Raw genomic sequence first — 24470 nt, 5'->3', positions numbered from 1 at the left:
ATTGGCAATTGGTTGAAAGAGTTAAGCTTTGCCTAAAGAGTTGAAGTCAGCAGAAAGAAATGCTTGGGGCTAAGATAAAGGGGGTTGTGGAAGCCAAGAATCTATTACCTAGGCTTCAGAGAGAGTAGGTGGTCAATGTCTCTTATCAGAGCTTAAAAGCTATCAGGGGCCAGGCACAGTGGCTCATGCCTGTAATCCCAGCACTTTGGGAGGCCAAGGCTGGTAGATCACATCAGGTCAGGAGTTTAAGACCAGCTTGGCCAACATGGTGAAACCCTGTCTCTACTAAAAATACAAAAATTAGCTGGGTGTGGTGGCACATGCCTGTAATTCCAGCTACTCAGGAGGCTGAGGCAGGAGAATCATTTGAACCCGGGAGGCAGAGGTTGCAGTGAGCCAAGATCGCTCCACTGCACTCCAGCCTGGGTGACAAGAGCGAAACTCCATCTCAAAAAAAAAAAAGTTATCAGGCTCTTAGTGAAATCTCTTGTGGATCTGGAAAGAGAAGGAGGCTCTCTATAGAATGTAAATTTTCCCCATAAGAGATGGCTTTGAAGGGCCATTAAAAATATGTCATATAGCCGGGCGCGGTGGCTCAAGCCTGTAATCCCAGCACTTTGGGAGGCCGAGGCGGGCGGATCACGAGGTCAGGAGATCGAGACCATCCTGGCTAACATGGTGAAACCCCGTCTCTACTAAAAATACAAAACACTAGCCGGGCGTGGTGGCGGGCGCCTGTAGTCCCAGCTACTCGGAGGCTGAGGCAGGAGAATGGCCTGAACCTGGGAGGCGGAGCTTGCAGTGAGCCGAGATCGCGCCACTGCACTCCAGCCTGGGTGACACAGCGCGAGACTCCGTCTCAAAAAAAAAAAAAAAAAATATGTCATATAAATATAGGTTAGGGTAAAATACTTTGATTTCCTTTAGGGCCTGTTATCTGTCATGTGATGTTATCCGTATCTTATTGCTACAAAGAGTCTGTTCTGTCGGTCTGGGATCTATATGCTAATGTTAATGTTGGTTGGTTGAGTCTAAACTCCAGAAGGGAGAGGGTGTAATGAGGCATGTCTGACCCCCGCCTTCCCATCACGGCCTTAACTAGTTTTTCAGGTTTCTTGGAATCCCTTCGGTGGATTCCATGAAACGCAGTTCATTCAGCCAGTTGGGGGACTTAGAATTTTATTTTTGGTTTATAAGAGCTATGGCAGCTTTGAATATTACTTTGGGGCTTAGAAGAATTTTCTCAACTGATATACTGATATATTCTAAGCATGAAATTACTCACTATTATTATCTAAAACCATTTATAATTTATTATTATGTATTATTATATTACACATTATAATTTTCTGTTATAAATATGAATCAGATTGAACTCTCATTTTCTTCCTTGGTGCTATTACTCTGAACTCAGCTGAAGAAGAAGAATTATATTAGAGTAAAAAATGGGTTGGGCACAGTGGCTCACGCCTGTAATCCCAGCACTTTGGGAAGCCGAGGCGGGCAGATCACTTGAGGTCAGGAGTTCGAGACCAGCCTGGCCAACATGGTGAAACCCCTTCTCTACTAAAAATACAAAAAATTAGCCAGGCATGGTGGCTGGCACCTGTAATCCCAGCTACTTGGGAGGCTGGGGAAGGAGAATTGCTTGCGTCTGAGAGGTGGAGGTTTCCCAGTGAGCCGAGATTATGCCACGTACTACAGCCTGAGTGACAGAATGAGACTCCATCTCAAAAAAAAAAAAAAAAGAGTAAGATTGGAAGTCAGAGAACAAGAAAATCATAGATGTGGATCTAATGTTTCCTTTGATGAAACTGTCCCCCTCCCACCTCCCCGTTTCTCTATGTTGGATGCTGCTAAGAATTCTACATTGTTGGGATAAAGGCTAGAAACCAGTAATCAAATATAATCAGAGCAGAAAGTATTAGACAAAAAGCTTGGGGAGGAATTGACTTTAAAACAATGTTGCCAGGTTATTTCATCAGGTAATGTGAGCCACCAATATGTTTTATTTTATGGAAAAGTAGATGATTCAATTCACACACATGCACATTTATGTATTCAGATACATCCATTTATTCAGAGGAACATTTAATTTTAGCATGAATTCAAAGAGGTTGAAAGCTGCTTCAAAAGGAGTTTTGAGGACACACCTTAATAAGATGTCCACATCAACTATCTCCCATTGTTTTCATGTTCCCTGATATGAAGTTGAAAGCATAGTTAGAATTGGAACTTATAGCATCTTTGCTTTTAGGGGGCTGCATATAAAAATTGTGTGACAGCTCATCGCTTAGCAAATTAATAATGCCCTAGTAAATGCACCGGGGCACAGTGAGGCTGGATCAATTTTTATGCAGCCTGCTCTGGAGAGAGCCTTGCTTGAGAACAGCAGGAAACCTTATCATTAATGAATGCTTTTCTTTACTTCCTTTCCTTTGGCTACAACTGATTTGAATAACAATGTCATTTTGAAATCACTAAATTGAAGACATATATTTTTGAGGAAATAATAATCACCTTCCCCTACCCCACTCTCAAGCCAACCAAAAAATCTCCATTAACACATACAGCAGCTGCGTGCAAAGTCTCGAAAGCCCTGGGACTGTCTGCTTGGCTGACTGAGCAGATGAGATGAGGATCTGGACCTGGCATGACAGTTTCCTCAATGCGATGCTTGTGAGTTTTCTCTTTGTGAGGGCTGAGCAATTACAGAGTATAATTTCAACAGAAGTGCTTAACTGCAAAGAGCTCATTTTACACAAGAGCCTACAGTAACCAGGGCCACACACAGCCTGATAGAAAGGAGAGGAAAGAATTAATAACTGATATATTATGGATCTCTAAAGTATTCTAAAAAAGAACTAAGTTTCTAAAGAAAACAACTGCTTGATTATAGGAATCTCTTCTATGATGCCATTTTATTGAGTTAGATAAAAAAACTACCTTAGCCTCAATTTGCATGACACCACTAGAACAATGCCAAAGGGAACAGAGAGATCAATAAATAGTAACAGAGGCTGGGCATGGTGGCTCACACCTGTAATCCCAGCACTTTGGGAGGCCAAAGTGGGAGGGCTGCTTGAGCTCAGGAGTTGGAGACCAGCCTGATCAACATAGCAAAACCTCATCTCTACTAAAAATACAAAAGATTAGCTGGGCATAGTGGTGTGCACTACTTGGGAGGCTGAGGTGGGAGGATGGCTTGAGCCCACGAGGTGGAGGTTTACAGTGAGCCAAGATCATGCCACTGTACTCCAGCCTGGGAGACAGCCTTTTTTTTCCTTTCTCAAAAAAAGAAAAAAGTAACAGAAACATCCTATATAACCACCTAATTGTTAAAAAGAAAAGCAAATAATGTAGGATAGTTTCCCCTTTAACTATGACCCACCAGGTACCTAAAAAATAGTACAAATATATGATTATGGCCTCCCCACTCACCTCCCAATCACAGTTATTGTTTTAATGGTTTAATGTTTATGTGGTCCTTTTCCCTGTAACAGTTTGCATGGAAGAATGTTCCCCAATTTCCCTGTGTAAAGCAGGTAGACAAATCAGAAAGAAAATTTCTGATTTTGTACATGGCTACATAATTAAAAACTCTGTACCCCTCATGGAAACTAGCTTGTTGGTGAAGGTGAATAAATTATTCTTAGCACATGAGGATAAATATCAGATATGGAAGGATAGCTTATTAAGTGACAATCTTATCTATTGGGGGAAAATTCATTATTTTTATTTTCTGGAAGGTCATCTCCAATGCTGAGTGTATATGTTGGTTTGTAGAGTACAGACATCTTTAAAAATGTTTAATCACCCATGTTTTCAAAGATGTAGTACATACACATGGAACCAAATTCAAAAGATACAAAAGAATTTACAGGGCTGGCCGGGCGCGGTGGCTCAAGCCTGTAATCCCAGCACTTTGGGAGGCCGAGACGGGCGGATCACGAGGTCAGGAGATCGAGACCATCCTGGCTAACACGGTGAAACCCCGTCTCTACTAAAAAATACAAAAAACTAGCCGGGCGTGGTGGCGGCGCCTGTGGTCCCAGCTCCTCGGGAGGCTGAGGCAGGAGAATGGCGGGAACCCGGGGGGCGGAGCTTGCAGTGAGCTGAGATCCGGCCACCGCACTCCAGCCTGGGCGACAGAGCCAGACTCAGTCTCAAAAAAAAAAAAAAAAAAAGAATTTACAGGGAAAGTCCCCATCTTATTCCCAATCTCCAGGGAAAACCAGTTAACAGGTTTTTGTGTTACCTTCCGGAAACATTTCTATGCACATGCCAGCAAGTACATACTGTCTCAATCCTTATTTTCTTTTCACTTATCTCTTTATCTTGGATATGGTTCCATATCTGTACATAAAAATGAACTTTGGTCTATTTAACATGGGTCGAAGACACTTTTTTTTTTTTTTTTTTTTTTGAGACGGAGTCTCGCTCTGTAGCCCAGGCTGGAGTGCAGTGGCCGGATCTCAGCTCACTGCAAGCTCCGCCTCCCGGGTTCACGCCATTCTCCGGCCTCAGCCTCCCGAGTAGCTGGGACTACAGGCGCCCGCCACCTCGCCCGGCTAGTTTTTGTATTTCTTAGTAGAGACGGGGTTTCACCGTGTTAGCCAGGATGGTCTCGATCTCCTGACCTCGTGATCCGCCCATCTCGGCCTCCCAAAGTGCTGGGATTACAGGCTTGAGCCACCGCGCCCGGCCGAAGACACATTTTATATCCTATCAGTGTAAGACGGGGCTGGCATGGTGGCTCACGCCTATAATCCCAGCACTTTGGGATGCTGAGGAGGGAGGATTGCTTGAGGCCAGGAATTAAAAACCAGCCTGGGTAACATAGGAAGACTGTCTCTACAAAAAATTTAAAAAATTAGCCAGGCGTAGGGGGTACTCATCTGTGGTCCCAGCTACTCAGGAGGCTGAGATAGGAGGATTGCTTAATCCTGGGAGGTCAAGGCTGCGGTGAGCTATGACTGTGCCACTGCACTCCAGCCTGAGCAATAGAGTAAGACCCTGTCTCAAAAAACAAAACAAACAAACCAACCAACCAGGAAAACAAAACCAACCCTGGTCAGTGTGGTGGCTCACACCTGTAATCTCAGCACTTTGGAAGGCCAAGGAAGGAGGAATGCTTGAGCCTAGGAGTTTGAGACCAGGCTGGGCAATAAAGCAAGACTCTGTTTCTACAAAACATTTAAAAATCAGTTTAAAAAAATTTTAAAATTGCCTGATGTGGTGATACGTGCCTGTAGTTCCTGGTCTCAGCTACTCATGAGCCTGAGATGGGAGCATTGCTTGAGCCTGGGAAGTCAGGGTTGCAGTGAGCCGTGTCTGTGCCATTGAACTCCAGCCTGGGCAACCGAGCAAGATCCTGTCTCAAAAGCAAACAAACAACCCCAATCATGCTGACACGTTGATCTTGGACTTCCAGCCTCCAGAACTATGAGACAATACATTTCTATTGTGTAAGCCACCCAGTTGGTGGTACTGTGTTAAAGCAGCCAGAGCAAACGAATACAGATCTTTCACTGTATAGCTATAAAAGAAGACACAGGTATTCAAAAATATCCATTTCTTATCATAGCAGTGAATAAATTGTATCTTTTAAGGACTAGGAAAAACTAACAGCAAAACTGTTCTCTAGAGATCATCTCATCTACCCAGTAACTACAGTGCTGTCTGATTTATGGCCAGCCTTAGTATATGAATTGTCTGTCTCTAGATGTTGAAAAATGCCGGGGCCTAAAGTATAATTATAGTACAGGGGCCTCTGGAGTAAAGCAAACTTATGTCCAGATATGCTTTGATTAGTCTACTTATCAAGGGAGAAAGTCAAGATTTAAGTCATTTTTGTTTGTAGGATACTTTTATTTAGTTCCACTGTGGAAACCCAAACCTCAGTTATAATTTCTTTTCCTTTTTGCTGTCCATTTATGTAGGTAACAAGATATTTGTACAAACTTATGCGCCGAGCATGGTGGCTCACACCTGTAATCTCAGCACTTTGGGAAGCCTAGGTGGATGGATCACTTGAGGTCAGGAGTTTGAGACAGCCTGGCCAGCATGGTGAAACCCCGTCTCTACTAAAAATACAAACAGTAGCCGGCCGTGGTGGTGCACACCTATAGTCCCATCTACTCTTGAGGCTGAGGCACGAGAATCAGTTGAACCCAGAAGGCATAGGTTGCAGTGAGCCGAGATCACGCCACTGTACTCTAGCCTGGGCCTTTGCAATAGAGCGAGACTCTGAGTCAATAAATAAATAAATAAATAAATAAATAAATGAAAATAAATAAATAATTTGTACCAACTCACTTTGGATACGTGTGAAATTTTGTTGCATGTATATAATGCATACTGATCAAGTCAGAGTATTCATGCTGTACATCACCCAAGTACAATACATTTTTATTAAGTATAGTCGTTCTACTCTGCTATCAAACATTGAATTTATTGGAAGGAAAGCTTGTCTTTCTTGTATCTGGTCTGAGAATACACAGGTACTAGATGTGTATTTCATTTGCCCCTCCAAATCTGCGGTCCACCCGTCTGCACCCTACGCTATGTCCTGAGAAGCTGCCGCATGGGACTGTAGGAACCACTCCCTTCTCTGCTTCCTCTGTCTGGGTTTTCTAGTGGGAGCACTGGCAGGGACCAGAGAACAGGGCGAGGGTGAGGCCAGAGTCCTCCTTCCCCAGTTCCCTCCCGCTCAAGCTGCCACAGGTTGGCTATGCCTACCAAAGGCCATGACTCTGGCCAGACTGCCTGCCCTTTGGGTTCTGGTAACTGCTCCCTCCCGTTATCTCATCAGACTTGGGGTCTCAGGGGTATATAATAGCTTTCTATTGCTGCGTAACAAATTACCACAAACTTAGTGGCTTAAAACAACACACATTCATGATCTCACAGTCTCTGTGGATCAGGAGTCTGGGCCTGGCTTAGCTGGGTCCTCTGCTGGGCTCTCACAAGGCTATCACTTAGGTGTTGGCCACACCATATTCCTTTCTGGAGCTTGAATTTCTCTTCTAAGCTCACATGATAATTGGCAGAATTCGATTTCTCATCGTCATGGGACTGAGAACCCTGCTTTCTTGTTTGCTGGCTTTCAACCAAGGACCACTCCCAGCTCTCAGAAATTACCCATGGTTCCACGCCAGATGACTCCCTTACAACATGGTGGCTTATTTCTTCAAAGCCAACAGAAGAATCTCTCACTCTAGTCAGCTAAGACAGAGTGTTCCACAATGGAACTTAATCACAGGACTGATATCCCATCATCTGTGTCATATTCTATTGACTAGACACAAATCCCAAGTTCCACCCATTTTTTTTTCTTTTTTTTTTTTTTTCTTTTTTTGAGACAGAGTCTCGCTCTGTTGCCCAGGCTGCAGTGCAGTGGCTCAATCTTGGATCACTGCAACCTCTACCTCCCAGGTTCAAGTGATTCTCCTGCCTCAGACTTCTGAGTAGCTGGGACTATAGGCACCTGCCACCATGTCTAGCTAATTTTTGTGTTTGTAGTAGAGACGGGGTTTCGCCATGTTGGCCAGGTTGGTCTCAAACCCCTGACCTCAGGTGATCCACCCACCTTGGCCTTCCAAAGTGTTGGGAATTACAGGCGTGAGCTACCACACCCGGCCAAGTTCCACCCATATTTAAGGGCAGATTATATGAGGGTGTGACACATTGGAAGTCTTCTTAGAATTCTGCCTAGATCAGAGGGGTAAGTCAGTCTGCTGTTCCTAGCCCTTGAATTGTTTTCCCTAAACCTGGCCTATGCCTTTAAATGGTCCCTCAATTAAATTCTCCTCAAATTACCCATTGGAGTGCTCCATCTGTTCCTGCCAGGACCCTTACTGATAAAATCCCTCTGCAGGTGACCTGCTTTGATAATGTGCTTTCGTGAATCTTTTTTGAGCCTGGAACAGCTGGTGGCTGGACTTGAGAGAGTTCGGACTGAGCTAAACTGCTTAGCATTGCAAAGGAAAAGGCGGCAATGGCTTCCACTTGGCTGCAGCTGGGGAGAGTGAATGAAGAGAGAGCAGGACTCCACAGAAGAGAAACTTGTAACCGATAACTAATGGAGAATCTGGGGGGTGAAATGCTGAGCGATACGCAATGGAAACCCTCTCACAGTCTGTACATTTCACATTGTTCACTCGTGCCTCAGGTTGGCATCTTCTCTTTGGGGAACAAAGGGAAGAACAGAATCCTGCTTTGAAGCTCGTTTGAAGCGTGAACAAAGGGTGCCTGTACACAGCCATATCCGAGTCTATGTGGCATCTGAGCCCCTGTGACATTTGGAAGTCACACTGCTCTCTATCAGTACTTTGAACACTCATCTTTTTATTGTCTTCTTTTTCCTTAAAAAAAAAATGTAAAAACAAACAAAAAGATTAAACAAACAAACAAGAAAGGAAACAAAAATATAAAAACAGATTTCTCATTTTAAAAATTATATCACCTTAGGCCGGACTTGGTGGTTCACGCCTGTAATCCTAGCATTTTGGGAGGCCGAGACAGATCACCTGAGGTTAGAAGTTCAGGACCAGCCTGGCCAACATGGTGAAACCCCGTCTCTAATAAAAATACAAAAATTAGCCAGGTGTGGTGGCACATACCTGTAATCCCGGCTACTCTGGAGGCTGAGGCAGGAGAATTGCTTGAACCCAGGAGATGGAGGTTGCAGTGAGCCAAGATCACACCACTATATTTCAAGGCTGGGCAACAAAGTGAGACTCCAAGTTAAAAAAAAAAAAAGTTATATCACTTTAGAAGATTCAGTCTTTTTTCTTTTTTAATGTGCTTGTTAAAAAGTACAACAGTTCCTAGACAACTAGTCACAATGCATACAGAGGCCCTGTCTGAAGCTTGGAAACTTGCCCCATGACTTAGCATTACACATTTGTGATTATTTCATTAACTATAATGCACAATAATCCAGTGACCTTTCTTCAAAGGATCCAAGGCCAGAGAAGCAAAACTACTAACCTAAAAGCAAAATATTTTAGAAAGCAGCCCAAACAAGGTGATGGTTTACATCTTGCAATGTTAACATTTATTTGAGTATTTGAGAAGCATAAAAGCATAACCTTAAATCCCATTTAATTGTGTCCTGAAGATCGTCATGTGAATCATCGTAGCCATTCTCAGAGACAGCATGGAACAGCGGTTCTCAAAATGTGGTCCCCAGACCAGAATCACCAGCATCATCTGGGAAGCACTTGTGGGCAATGCAAATTCTTGGACCCCAACCCAGACATGTGAATTGGAAACTCTGGGGCTGGACAAAGTAATCTACGGTTTAACAAGCCTCCAGGTGATTCTTACATACTCTATAGATTGACAACCACTGGCTAGAAACAGAAAGACTAGGACTTAATGACTTTCACCAATGTGTGTAAGGGTAGTGCTCTTCAAAGAGACAGAGAAGGAGGTATCAGTAACCTGAAAACTAAGGTTCCTTCTCCTGGCTATCTGGGATGTCAGGCAAGAGCAAGCCTATTGCAGGTGCTGCCTGTAGGTTACTAGGCAACACCACCTCTTCTCCACACCAAGCCTCTCCACTCTTTTCCTTTGAGCTTATTTTAGTATTCAGTTGAACAGTTTTAGTTCAGCAGGTCCAGATATTGTAAGGCTCATTGTCCAGGGATGGTTCAGGATACATGAAACTACTTTTAAAGGGCATCTTTTAAAATGAGCATTTTTTTCTTTTTAATTATTGTACTTCAGAAACTAGAGTTTGAGAGAGATGACCTCTTATAATCTCTCCCAATTTAGAATTCCATAAAGTTCAAATGCTACTCTAAAAATTGCTTTAAATATGACTTTTAAAAACCAGATTAACCAGCAGTGTAATGTTTTCTGTTTGAAAGATTTCTCATGATCATTTCCAGTTACTCCTTCTAATTTCTCTTTTGCCAACTCTTTCCCACAAGAAGGGGAAAAAAAAAATCTGTACATCATTTGTTCATTTATTCATGCATTCATTCTGTTAACTTTGGCTGAGGATTAACAATGTGTGGTAGGAGCTGCAGAAAAGGCCTTCAACAAAATTCAACAGCCCTTCATGCTAAAAACTCTCAGTCAACTAGGTATTGATGGAGTGTATCTCAAAATAGTAAGAGCTATTTATGACAAACCCATAGCAAATATCATACTGAATGGGCAAAAACTGGAAGCATTCCCTTTGAAAACCGGCACAAGACAAGGATGGCCTCTCTCACCACTCCTATTCAACATAGTGTTGGAAGTTCTGGCCAGGGCAATCAGGCAAGAGAAAGAAATAAAGGTAAGAAAAGAGGAAGCCAAATTGTCCCTGTTTGCAGATGACATGATTGTATATTTGGAAAACCCCATCGTCTTAGCCCAAAATCTCCTTAAGCTGATAAGCAACTTCAGCAAAGTCTCAGGATACTAAATCAATGTGCAAAAATCACAAGCATTTCAGGCTGGGTGTGGTGGCTCAACGCCTGTAATCCCAGCACTTTGGGAGGCCAAGGCGGGCAGATCACGAGGTCAGGAGATTGAGACCATCCTGGCAAACATGGTGAAACCCCATCTCTACTAAAAAATACAAAAAAATTAGCCAGGCATGGTGGCGGGCACCTGTAGTTCCAGGTACTTGGGAGGCTGAGGCAGGAGAATGGTGTGAACCTGGGAGGCGGAGCTTGTAGTGAGTGGAGATCGTGACACTGCACTCCAACCTGGGCAACAGAGCGAGACTCCGTCTCAAAAAAAAATCACAAGCATTCCTATACACTATTAACAGACAAACAGAGAGTCAAATCATGAGTGAACTCCCATTCACAATTGCTACAAAGAGAATAAAATACCTAGGAATCCAACTTAAAGGGACATGAAGGACCTCTTCAAGGAGAACTACAAACCACTGCTCAATGAAATAAAAGAGGACACAAACAAATGGAAGAATATTCCATGCTCATGGATAGGAAGAGTCAATATCATGAAAATGGCCATACCGCCCCAAGTAATTTATAGATTCAATGCCATCCCCATCAAGATACCAATGACTTTCTTCACAAAATTGGAAAAAACTACTTTAAAGTTCATATGGAACAAAAAAAGAGCCTGCATTGCCAAGATAATCCTAAGCAAAAAGAACAAAGCTGGAGGCATCATGCTACCTGACTTCAAACTATACTACAAGGCTACAGTAACCAAAACAGCATGATACTGGTACCAAAACAGATATATAGACCAATGGAACAGAACAGAGCCCTCAGAAACAATGCCACACATCTACAACCATCTGATCTTTGACAAACCTGACAAAAACAAGAAATGTGGAAAGGATTCCCTATTTAATAAATGGTGCTGGGAAAACTGGCTAGCCATATGCAGAAAGCTGAAACTGGATCCCTTCCTTATACCTTATACAAAAATTAATTCAAGATGGATTAGAGATTTAAATGTTATACCTAAAACCATAAAAACCCTAGAAGAAAACCTAGGCAATACCATTCAGGACATAGGCATGGGCAAGGACTTCATGACTAAACCACAAAAAGCAATGGCAACAAAAGCCAAAGTAGACAATTGAGATCTAATTAAACTAAAGAGCTTCTGCACAGCAAAAGAAACTACCATCAGAGTGAACAGGCAACCTACAGAATAGGAGAAAATTTTTGCAATCTACCCATCTGACAAAGGGCTAATATCCAGAATCTACAAAGAACTCAAACAAATTTACAAGAAAAAAAAAAAAAAGAAAACAACCCCATCAAAAAGTAGGCAAAGGATGTGAACAGACACTTCTCAAAAGAAGATATCTATGCAGCCAACAGACATGCGAAAAAATGCTCAGCATCACTGGTCATCAGAGAAATGTGAATCAAAACCACAATGAGATACCATCTCACACCAGTTAGAATGGCAATCATTAAAAAGTCAGGAAACAACAGATGCTGGAGAGGATGTGGAGAAACAGAAACACTTTTACATTGTTGGTGGGAGTGTAAATTGGTTCAACTGGAAGACAGTGTGGTGATTCCTGGAGGATCTAGAACTAGAATTACCATTTGACCCAGCAATCCCATTACTGGGTATATACCTGAAGGATTATAAACCATGCTACTATAAAGACACATGCACATGTATGTTTATTGTGGCACTATTCACAATAGCAAAGACTTGGAACCAACCCAAATGTCCATCGATGATAGACTGGATTAAGAAACTGTGGCACATATACACCATGGAATACTATGGAGCCATAAAAAAGGATGACTTTATGTCCTTTGCAGGGACATGGATGAAGCTGGAAACCATCATTCTGAGCAAATTGTCACAAGGACAGAAAACCAAACACTGCATGTTCTTACTCATAGGTGGGAATTGAACAATGAGATCACTTGGACACAGGGCGGGGAACATCACACACTGGGGTCTGTCAGGGGGGTGGGGGGCTGGGGGATGGATAGCAATAGGAGAAATACCTAATGTAAATGATGAGTTGATGGGTGCAGCAAACCAACATGGCATGTGTGTACCTCTATACCAAACCTGAACATTGCGCATATGTACTCTAGAACTTAAAGTATAATTTTAAAAAAAAATGTGGCAGGAATGCAATAGGTGATGGTTATACAAGCAGCTTCCAACCCAGTAAAAGGGAAAGACATGCAGAGAGATCACTACAGAACAGTGTATGAATGCAACCACTAGAATAGGCCCAGTGTGTCCCTGGTGCTCAGAGCAGTGACCCTGAAGATGGAGCCAGGGAAGCCTTCATGGATGATATGAGCAGGTGTTATGGAGTGGGATAGGGAGAGAAGGCACAGAGGTGAGAAAAGGCCTGACAAATACAGATGAATGGCTGCAGTCCAAAGGTGCTGTAACGTAAAGTCAGAAGCAGGAGGTGTCAATAGTGAGGTGTGTAGGGACCAGACTGATGAAGGAGCTGAAGAAGATAAGCTGCCACTGAAGAACTAAAAGCAGAAAGGATATGATTATATCTGCACTGAAGGATTTCCTCTTCAGCAGCTGAGGAAGAAATTAGGGGGCTGGGCATGGTGGCTCACGCCTGTAATCCTAGCACTCTGGGAGTGGAGTCGAGGCGAGTGGATTGCCTGAGCTCAGGAGTTCGATACCAGCCTGGGCAACATGGCACAACCCCGTCTCTACTAAAAAAAAAAATCCAAAAAGTAGCTGGGCATGGTGGTGCATACCTGTAATCTCAGCTACCCATGAGGCTGAGGCATGAGAATCGCTTGAACCGAAGAGGCGGAGGTTGCAGTGAGCCGAGATCATGCCACTGCACTCCAGCCTGGACAACAGAGCAAGACTCTGTAAAAAAACAAAAACAAAAACAAAAAGAAGAAATCAGGGGATGATAGTGTTGCGGAAAGCCAGGGACCCCGAACGGAGGGACCGGCTGAAGCCGCAGCAGAAGAACATAAATTGTGAAGATTTCATGGACATTTATTAGTTCTCCAAATTAATACTTTTATAATGTCTTACACCTGTCTTTACTGTAATCTCTGAACATAAATTGTGAAGATTTCACCGACACTTATCACTTCGCCAATGAATATCCTTGTGATTTCCTGTGCCTGTCTTTACTTTAATCTCTTAATCTCGTCATCTTCTTTGTAAGCTGAGGAGGATGAATGTCGCCTCAGGACCCTGTGATTGTGTCAGCTGCACAAATTGTTTGTAGAGCATGTGTGTTTGAACAATATGAAATCTGGGCATCTTAAAAAAAAAGAACAGGATAACAGCGATGATCAGGGAACAAGAGAGGTAACTGAACTGGCCGCCTGTGAGCCAGACGGAACAGAGCTATATTTCTCCTCTTTCATAAGCAAATAGGAGAAATATCGCTGAATTCTTTTTCTCAGCAAGGAACATCCCTGAGAAAGAGAATGCGCCCTGAAGGTAGGCCTATAGATGGCCCCTTTTTAAGGCATCCTGCCTTTTATGGTCAAAGCCGTAGGGATGAAATAAGCCCGGGTCTCCTATAGTGCTCCCAGGCTTATCAGGTGGAGGAAAATTCCCACCTAATAAATTGTGGTCAGACAGGTTATCTGCTCTCAAACCCTGTTTCCTGATAAGATGTTATCAATGACAATGCGTGCCCGAAACTTCATTAGCAATTTTAATTTCTCCTCATCGGTGGTCCTGTGATCCCGCTGTGCCTCCATTTGCTTTGTGATATTTTATTACCTTGTAAAGCATGTGATCTCTGTGACCCACACCCTATTCGTGCACTCCCTCCCCTTTTGAAAATCGCTAATAAAAACTTGCTGGTTTTACGGCTTGGGGAACATCACGGATCCTGCCGACATATGATGTCTCCCCCGGATACCCAGCTTTAAATTTCTCTCTCTTGTGCTCTTTCCCTTTATTTCTCAAGCCAGCTGAGACACTTAGGAAATAGAAAAGAACCCACGTTAGACATCGGGAGCGGGTTCTCCTGGTATGATAGCACTGAGCAAGAGAGACTGGTGAGGATGAGGATGCTGACACACTGGTCCAAGAGAGAATGACATAGACTTGGATTGGGATGTTGGTAATGAGGATAGAGAAAACTGGACTAACTTGAGAAATACCCAAGAGGCTAAACGAGCAGAACTGAGTGATTCCTTGGGTGTTGATAATAAAGGACAGGAAGGAGTTTAGAATGAAACCCAATTTCTAATCTAGTGACAGGTGGTATTTCCATTGGAGATTGAGAATACTGGAGGAAGAGATAGTTTAGGTTCTGTTTTGGTCCATGTGAGATGTTTATCTATACATCTAGTAGGAAATGGGATATATGAATTCTCTTCTTAAGGAGGAAAGTAAAAGTTTTAGAGTAACAGATTTGGGAATTATCAATGTAGAGATAATGTTGAAACAATGAGTGAGTATGGAAAACATCACCCAGAGAAAATGTAACAAAGACTGGGGTGGGGGATTAAGCCTTGGGGGACCTTGGAGTTTAAGGAGTTAAGGAGTGAGTGGAAGGAGATAAGCCCATAAAAGAGAGAATGATAAATGTCAGGAAGAATCAAAAGATTCATAAGTATCAGGAAATGTAAACCAGTAAATGTCACAGAAGTCAAAAGGAACAAATGTTTCAGGAAGGAAGGACAGGTTAGCAATGAACAATGCCTCCAAAAGATACAAGAAGTTGGCTGAAAAACACTCACTGCACAGAGCAATTAGGAAGTCATTGGTTGTCTTTAAGGGGCATAATTTTAGTAGAAAAAAGAATGCAGGGGTTTGTGGGGCAAAAGGAAGGTCAAGGGGAGAGAGAGAATGTAGACAACTCTTCGGAGAAGAGAGAAGCTGGGCAGAGATTATTTTCTTTTTAGATGAGTGAGACTAGAATAGTCATCTAAAGCATGATACTCATGAGAGGGAAATGATCAAAATCAGAGAAATAAAGGGCCAGAGCAAAATCTAGCAGGAGGAGGAGTGGTGCCACAGAAATGGTGAAAGCAAGTAAAGACATGCACTACCCATAGCTGCCTGGAACAAAGGATGCAGGAGCAGGCAAGCAGAAGACAGACTCAAAAGCCTCAGAAGGAGAAAGCTGAGGAGGAAGAGTCTTGGGGGAGGAGTGGGGAGGAGGAATAAATGCTCTGAAGGGCTGCCTTGCATACTACAGAATGTAGAGTGCAACACACAAGCTCAAGCCAGATTTAGGCTCAGAATAAATCACACACTTGCACCTCTGGCCGTTCTTTGGGCTCCACACAAGCAGGAGGTAAAGGCTAAGGCACAGTTGAAGGAGCACTCCAGCCAATATGCAAAGACCAATGGAGTTGCTTTTATTTTTCTTTTTGGCTCCAGGCATTCAAGGAAACCTCTGTCAGGTCACTGGCTGACCACTGAAATAATAGAACAGAGACTTCAGTGACTACACAAACAAGGAACATGGTCTTTACAAAAATAGTTTGGAAAAGTCACTAAACAAACAGACTACTGCAGTCCTCAACAATCAACAACAGCAAACCCTGGGGAGAACCGAAAGTATGCTATCTAGAGTTACCACAGCATAGTATTCAAAATGTCCAGTGTGCAACAACAAAAAATGCAGGTATACAAAGAAACAGGAAAGTATGGCTCATCCACAGAAAAAATAATAGACAAAAACCATGCTAGAGGAAGCCAGACATTGGAATGACTAGAGAAATAGTTTAAATATACACATACAACATATTAAATAATATAACTTTAAATATCAACCACCTTAAATTTGCTCAAAGACCTAAAGGAAACCAATGGACGAACAAGTAAAGGTTATCAATAAAGAAATAGAAATTGTAAAAGAAACCAAATTTTAAACAACTGGAGCTGGAAGTTCAATAGCTAAAAAAAAAAAAAAAAAAAAATTTACTAGAGGAGTTCAGCAGTATATTTGAACAGGCAAAAGAAAGAATCAGTGAACCTGAAGATAAAATAATTGAAATTATCCAGTTTGATGAACAAAAAGAAAAAAGAATGAAAAATGAACAGAGCTTAAGAGACTTGTGAGATACCATCAAGAATACAAACATGAAAAAGAGGTAGAAAGACATTTGAATGGCCCAAAAGTCCCAATTTGATGAAAGACATCAGTCTATACATCCAAGAAGTTCAATTAACTCCAAGTAGGATAATCACAAAGAGGTCCACACTATCATAATCAATCACATTTATAATCACACTGTCAACATCCAAAAACAAAGGGAGAATCTCGAAAACAGCAAGAGATAAGTGACTCATTATGCACAGGTTATTCAATATATACCCTTAATAAGACTGTTAATCTAATAATCATCAGAAACAATGACAGTCAGAAGGCAGTAGAATGACATATTCAAGTGCTGAAATAATAATAAAAAAAACTGTCTAGTAAGAATTCTATATCAAGCAAAATTGTTCTTCAAAAATTAGGAAGATATAGGTTGGGCATGGTGGTTCATGCCTGTAAGTAATCCCAGCACTTTGGGAGGCCTAGGCGGGTGAATCACTTGAAGTCAGTTCAAGACCAGCCTGGCTAACATGGTGAAACCCCATCTCTATTTTTAAAAATGCAAAAATCAGCCAGGCATGGTGGTATATGTGTGTAGTCCCAGCTACTTGGGAGGCTGAGGCAGGAGAATCACTTGAACCCAGGAGGCAGAGGTCACAGTGAGCCAAGATCGTGCCACTGTACTTCAGCCTGGGCAACAGAGTGAAACTGTCTCAAGAAAAAAAAAAAAAGGAAGATATTAAAACATTCCCAGGTAAACAAAAGCTAAGGGAGTTTGTTGCCTCTAGACTTACCCTGTAGGAAATGCTAAAGGGAGTCCTTTGGGCAGCAATGAAAGGACACTAGACAGTGAGTTGAAGTTGAAGTCATCTGAAGAAATAAAGAACTCTGGTAAAGATAGCTACATAGGTAAATACAAAAGCCAGTATTGTTGTATTTCTAGTTTATACTTCCTCTTTTTGATTCTTATGGTTCAAAATACAATGCATCAAACAATAATTATAAATCTATGCAGTAGGCACATAGTGTATAAAGATGGAATTTGTGACAATAGCAAATAAGGTGGGTACAAAGCTATATAGGATAAATTTTATATGCTATAGAAGCTAAGTTTGGATCAATTCAAACAAGCAATGGTGTTATAAATTTAGGATGCTAAATGAAATCTCCATGGTAACCATTTTTAAATAACTTTTAAAATTACATAAAAGGAAACATGGATAAAGTAAAAATAGTCCACTAGAAAAAAATCAAACACAGAAGAAGATAGTATTGAAGAAAATGAGGAACAAAAAAGATGTGACATTTAGAGAATAAATGGCAAAATGGAAGAAGTAATATAATGACTCAGTAATTTAAGGTACAACATAGATTTAACATATAATTATGTAAATTAATATAAATATATTAATTAATATAACTTTAAATATAAATGGATTAAACTCACTCGTTAAAATACACAGACTGGCAGATTGCCAGTGAAACTATTCAGTGCAATACTTTAATGGTGGATACATGTTATTATACAATTGTTAAAACTCATAGAATGTACAACACAAAGAGTGAAGCCTAGTGTACTACATTAACGTAAGATGTTAACAATAGGAGAAATGGTGTGCAAGGGCAGCAGTAGGTATATAGAAACTCTCTGTACTTTCCACTCAACTTTTCTATAAACTTAAAACTTCTCTAAAAAAGTAAAGTCTAGGCCGGGTGTGGTGGCTCAAGCCTGTAATCCCAGCACTTTGGGAGGCCGAGACGGGCAGATCACAAGGTCAGGAGATTGAGACCATCCTGGCTGACACAGTGAAACCCCGTCTCTACTAAAAAAAAAAAATACAAAAAATTAGCCGAACGTGGTGGCAGGCGCCTGTAGTCCCAGCTACTCAGGAGGCTGAGACAGGAGAATAGCGTAAATCCGGGAGGCGGAGCTTGCAGTGAGCTGAGATCCGGCCACTGCACTCCAGCCTGGGCGACAGAGTGAGACTCCATCTCAAAAAAAAAAAAAAAAAGTAAAGTCTATTACTTTAAAAATGTTTCAACTGTATGCTGTTTATAAGTGACTCACTTTAGATCTATAAGGTTGAAAGTGAAAGGATGTAAAAAGAGAGATTCTATGCAAATAGTAACTGAAGATGAACTGGGGTAGCTATACTAATATGAAGCAAAAGAGGCTTTAAGTCAAAAATGGTTAAAAGACACAAAAAGGTCATTATATATTGATAAAAGGGTCAATTCATCAAGAAGCTATAACAACTATAAATATATACCCTCCTAATAACAGAGCTCCAAAATATGTACTACATACCTTGATAGAATTGAAGGAAGAAATAGGCAGTTCGACAGTAATAGTTGAAGACGTCAATGCCCCTACCTTCAATAATAAATAGAATATCTAAACAGAAGATCCATAAGGAAACAGAGGACTTGCATAACACTATAAACAATTAGGCCTAACAGACATATATAGACCATTCTATCAAATACAGCAGAATATACATTCTTCTCTAGGACAGACCATATGTTAGGCCACAAAAAAACAGTCTCAGTAAATTTTCAAAGATTGAAATAATAGAAAGTACCTTCTCAGATCACAACAGAACATTGTTAGAAATCAACTACAGGAGGAAAACTGAAAAAAATGTGCAAATAAATGAAAAATAAACAATACACTCTTAAACAACAAGGGGGTCAAAGGATAAATAGCAAGAGAAGTAAGAATACCTTACAATAAATGGGAAAAATCCCCAATTCTTATACAGAAAAAGCAGTGTCCAGAGGGAAATGTTTAAGTATAAATGCCTACATTAAAAAAAGAAAAGAGAAATCTCAAATCCATAACCTTTAAGGAACTAGAAGAATAAAGCAAACCAAATCCAAAACCAACAGAAGGAGTAATTATAGCAGAGATCATTGAAATAGACAACAGGAAAATAACAGAATCAATGAAACTAGAAGTTGATTCTTCTAAAAGATCAACAAAACTGACAAATCTTTTGCTAGACTGACTAAAAAAGTAGAAGATGCAAATAACTAAAATTAAAAGTGAAACTGGGTGTATTACTACCACTGTTGGTGAGGATGTGGAAAAATTGAAACCCTTGTACTTTGCCTGAATATAAATGGTTCAGACACTGTAGAAAATATTTTGGTGGTTTCTCAATAAGTTAAACATAGAATTACCGTATGATCTAGCCTGGGTGACAGAGGGAGACTCCATCTCATAAATAAATAGGTATGGGATTTTATTTGCGGGTGATGAAAATATTGAAACCAGATAGAGGTGGCTGTTGTACCACATTGTTAGTGTGTTAAATACCACTGAATTGTTGACTTTATTTATTTTTATTTTTTTTTGAGACAGAGTCTCACTCTGTTATCCAGGCTAGAGTGGTATGATCTCGGCTCACTGCAACCTCTGCCTGTGGATTCAAGCTATTCTCATGCCTCAGCCTCCTAAGTAGCTGGGACTATAGGTATACACCACTGTATACTGGCTAATTTTTGTACTTTTAATAGAGACAAGGTTTTGCCATGTTAGCCAGGCTGGTCTTGAACAACTGGTCTCAAGTGATATGCCCACCTCAGCCTCCCAAAGTCCTGGGACTACAGGTGTGAGCCACTGCACCCAGTTCAAATTTTTAACTTAAAAATAGTTCATTTTTATGTTATATTAATTCAACTTCAATTTTTAAAAAATCTGGCAGGTGCTGAAAGAATAGGTCAGAACATAGGTAGAAAAGTTGACCTTAAATCAAAAAGGGAGAGGACAGGATAGATTTTAGAACACTGTGTAGTAGGGAAGGGTGAGAAATTGAAGGAAACGATTTTTGACAATGGCCTCAATTTTCTCAATGGAGTAAAAAGAAGAGCCACATTTCTTGAACTATTACAGTGTGTCAGGTAGAGATGTATGATCTCCCTTAACTATCGTAACAACCTAGTAAGGCAGGTGCACTTGTTTTTCCCATTTAATAGATCAGGGATTGACTTTGAGGAACTAAGTGACTGGTTTAAGGGTATATAATTAGTCAGGGTCAAAGTCAGCATTTAAACTTCTGCAGTCTGACTCCAGATCTGGTTGTATCAAACTTTGTTCCTTGATACTTCCACTCTTGAGGCCAAATGGTTGAACCTAGATTGGGTTAGAAGTGGTAGAAAAGAATCAGAGAAGAAGCCGGTCAAGGTCAAATAACACGGGTGATGATAAAAGCTGAGGGTCCAGTTGATGCCTTCGCACATTCATCAGCAAGGTGTGACTGCGTGCCTACCAAGGTGCACGTGAACCTGCCTGGTGGTGTGATTTTCCTCTGGCAGCACTCAGTCTCCTGAGAGTAGGAGAGGAGAAACTTATCAGAATGATTGATTTGTGTTTGCATTTTCACTGAGTGGGTTTGGTAGAAGATAGGAGTACAAAAACCTTGACAGGAGGCCAGGAGGAGATCAATAGATTCAACTGTGGGCTTTGTGAGGTTGATAGCCAGGCATGGAAGGAATGAAAGTGGAAGAAGTCTGGAAAAAGAGAAGGTTATGGCCAAAAGCTGGATGTTGAAGTTTATGATTGGTTTCAGACAGGGGTATTTCCTAGTGAGGATAGAGCCAGGGCGTGGCCATAGGAATAGGTGGCTGAGGGGAAGTCCTTGGACCTGAGAAGACTAAGACTTGGGAGGCTCTGAGGCAGGAGGGTAGCTTGAGACCAGGAGTTCAAAACCAGCCTGGGTAACATAGTGAGATCCTGTCTCTAAACACACACACACACACACACACACACACACACACACACAAAAGACCTGTGAAGCTAGCACATTGGATTGGGCAACCATATAAACCTTGAAGATACCCAAAATTAGGAAAGGACTGGGGTGGAAACAGCTGCCACAGTCTTCAATGACTATTGAGGAGTGGCCAGGTTGTCAGTGCAAGGCAGAGATGAGAAGGATAAACAGCTTAATGGCATAAGTCACAAAGGGACAGAGATTTTTATAAGATGATGGCGGGATAATTGCAGTGGAGACCAAAAATAATGTGAACAAGTCACTTCCAACCTCTGACAAAAGATGTAGACAAAAATTAGTTTATTAGACCGAGAGTGGTGGCTCGTGCCTGTAATCCTAGCACTTTGAGAGGCTGAGGTGGAAGGATTGCTTGAGCCCGTGAGTTTAACACCAGCCTGGGCAATATAATGAGACTTCATCTTTACAAAAAATCAAGAAAAAATTAGCTGGGGATAGTGGCACATCCCTGTGGTCCCAGCTACTAGGGAGGCTGAGGTGGAGGGATCACTTGATTGGTTGAGGCTGCAGTGAGCCATGATTGTGCCACTGCACTCTGGCCTGGGTGACAGAGTGACACTTGTCTCAAAAAAAAAATTGGTTGGTGTACTTGTGTTACCATAAAGTCTCACTCCTGCTATAATAATCATAGTACTGATAGTAATATTAATAACAACAAAAATAATATTATAGGATAAAGTGCTCTTGAAAATAAGTTGGAAAGATGTTTAGTAAATTTGTGCTTTAAGAAATCACGATTGGGCGTGGTGTCTCACACCTGTAATCCCAACACTTTCGAAGGCCGAGACTGGTGGATCACTTGAGGTCAGGAGTTTGAGACCAGCCCGGCCAATCTGGTGAAACCCCATCTCTACTAAAAATACAAAAAATTAGCTGAGCATGGTGGCAGGTGCCTGTAATCCTAGCTACCTAGGAGGCTGAGGCAGGAGGATTACTTGAGCCCAGGAGGCGGATGTTGCAGTAAGCTGAGATCTCGCCATTGCACTCCACCCTGGGCAACAAAGCAAGACTCCGTGTCAATAAATAAATACAGAAATAAAGTCACTGAGGCCGGGCGCGGTGGCTCAAGCCTGTAATCCCAGCACTTTGGGAGGCCGAGACAGGCGGATCACGAGGTCAGAAGATCAAGACCATCCTGGCTAACACGGTGAAACCCCGTCTCTACTAAAACATACAAAAAACTAGCCGGGCGAGGTGGGAGGCGCCAGTAGTCCCAGCTACTCGGGAGGCTGAGGCAGGAGAATGGCGTAAACCCGGGAGGTGGAGCTTGCAGTGAGCTGAGATTGCGCCACTGTACTCCAGCCTGGGCGACAGAGTGAGACTCCGTCTCAAAAAAAAAAAAAAAAGAAAAAAAGAAATAAAGTCACTGAGTGGGTATGGTAGAAGATAGGAATACAAAGAACTTGACTATATGCCACACACTCTGCTTAGTATATTATCTGCATTATCTCATTTAACTATGTCAATGATCCTATGAAGTAATAATTCTATTATCAGCTGCAATTTATAGATAAAGAAAATGAGACTAGGTGAGATTAAGTAACTTATTTCAGGTTATACAGTGGCAGAGCCTAGATTCCAGCCCACATCTGCCTGACTCTAATACTCTTTTTTTTTTTTTTTTTTTTGAGACGGAGTCCCGCTCTGTCACACAGACTGGAGTGCAGTGGCCGAGTCTCAGCTCACTGCAAGCTCCGCCTCCCAGGTTTACGCCATTCTCCTGCCTCAGCCTCCTGAGTAGCTGGGACTACAGGCGCCCGCCACCTCGCCCGGGTAGGTTTTTTTTTTTTTTTCTTTGTATTTTTTAAGTAGAGACGGGGTTTCACCGTGTTAGCCAGGATGGTCTTGATCTCCTGACATCGTGATCCGCCCGTCTCGGCCTCCCAAAGCGCTGGGATTACAGGCTTGAGCCACCGCGCCCGGCCCTGACTCTAACACTCTTAAGGCCCTTCTGTTAAACATCAGGGAAGAATCTGGGTTTATTTGCTCAAACTGGAAAGTGCCCAGGTTGAATAATCCTTAACTAACACCTTAGCAGATAGGATGCTCTCTTTGGTTTACACCTTCAATTCCCTGAAGAAATCTAATTCTTCAGGGAAGGCTGAAGGCAATAGAAGACTCCGCTGCCCCAGCATTAACTTGGTTTGCCTTGCTTTATTAGAATCTTCTGAAAGCACGAATTTACTAAACGTCTTTCCAACTCTATTTTCAACAGAGCTGTGAGCCACCGTGTGCTTTGTCATGCTGAGCTTTCCTCTCCAGAAAAGACGTTCTTCTAATCTTGGGGAGACAAATGATAAGCGAAGTAGTTCCAAGGCTCAACAAAGTGCCACAGAGTGACTCCTGTGAGAGAACAGACCAAAACGATGGGAAGGCTCTGGTCTAGACACATGAAGGCAGATGAGCACTGCAGAAGGGTGCCGAGATTGTAAACTGCACAGCACAAGGAAAAGCAAGATGCTGTCTTGTTCCCTGTCATGGATTGAATGGTGACCCCACAAAACCGATGTTCAAGTGCTAACTCAAATATGATCTGATTGGAAAATCAGGTTTTTGTAGTTGTAACTAAGTTAACAATCTGGAGATGACATCATCCTGCATTTATTTATTTATTTTCAGACAGAGTTTTTGCTCTGTCATCCAGGCTGGAGTGTAGTGGCACAATCTTGACTCACTGCAACCTCTGCCTCCCAGGTTCAAGCAATTCTCCTGTCTCAGCCTCCTGAGTAGCTGGGATTACAGGCACCTGCCACCATGCCTGGCTAACTTTTGTATTTTTAGTAAAGACAAGGTTTCCTCATGTTGGCCAGGCTGGTCTCTAACTCTTGACCTCAGGTGATCCACCCACCTCGGCCTCCCAGTGTGCTAGGAATACAGGCGTGAGCCACCACGCCCAGCCCATCCTGCATTTAGAATAAACTCTACATTCAATGACTAGTGTCCTATCTGAGAGAGGAGATTTGAGACACAGAGACACAGGGAAGAAGGCCGTATAAAGACGAAGACAGAGGTTGGAATGATGTAGCTACAAGCCAAGAAATATCAGGAATTGGAGGAAGTCATGGAACGAATTTTCTCTCAGAGCCTCCAGAAGGAACTGACTCTCTCTACACCTTGATTTCATACTTCTGGCCTCCAGAACTGTGAGAGAAATAAATTTCTGTTGTTTTAAGCCGTCCAGTTTGTGGTAATTTGTTATAGCAATACAA

This window comes from Theropithecus gelada, chromosome 18 (assembly GCF_003255815.1).
Source record: "Theropithecus gelada isolate Dixy chromosome 18, Tgel_1.0, whole genome shotgun sequence".
In the NCBI taxonomy this organism is placed as follows: domain Eukaryota; kingdom Metazoa; phylum Chordata; class Mammalia; order Primates; family Cercopithecidae; genus Theropithecus; species Theropithecus gelada.
The sequence above is the reverse complement of the archived record's forward strand: the minus strand, read 5'-3'. Positions refer to the sequence as shown.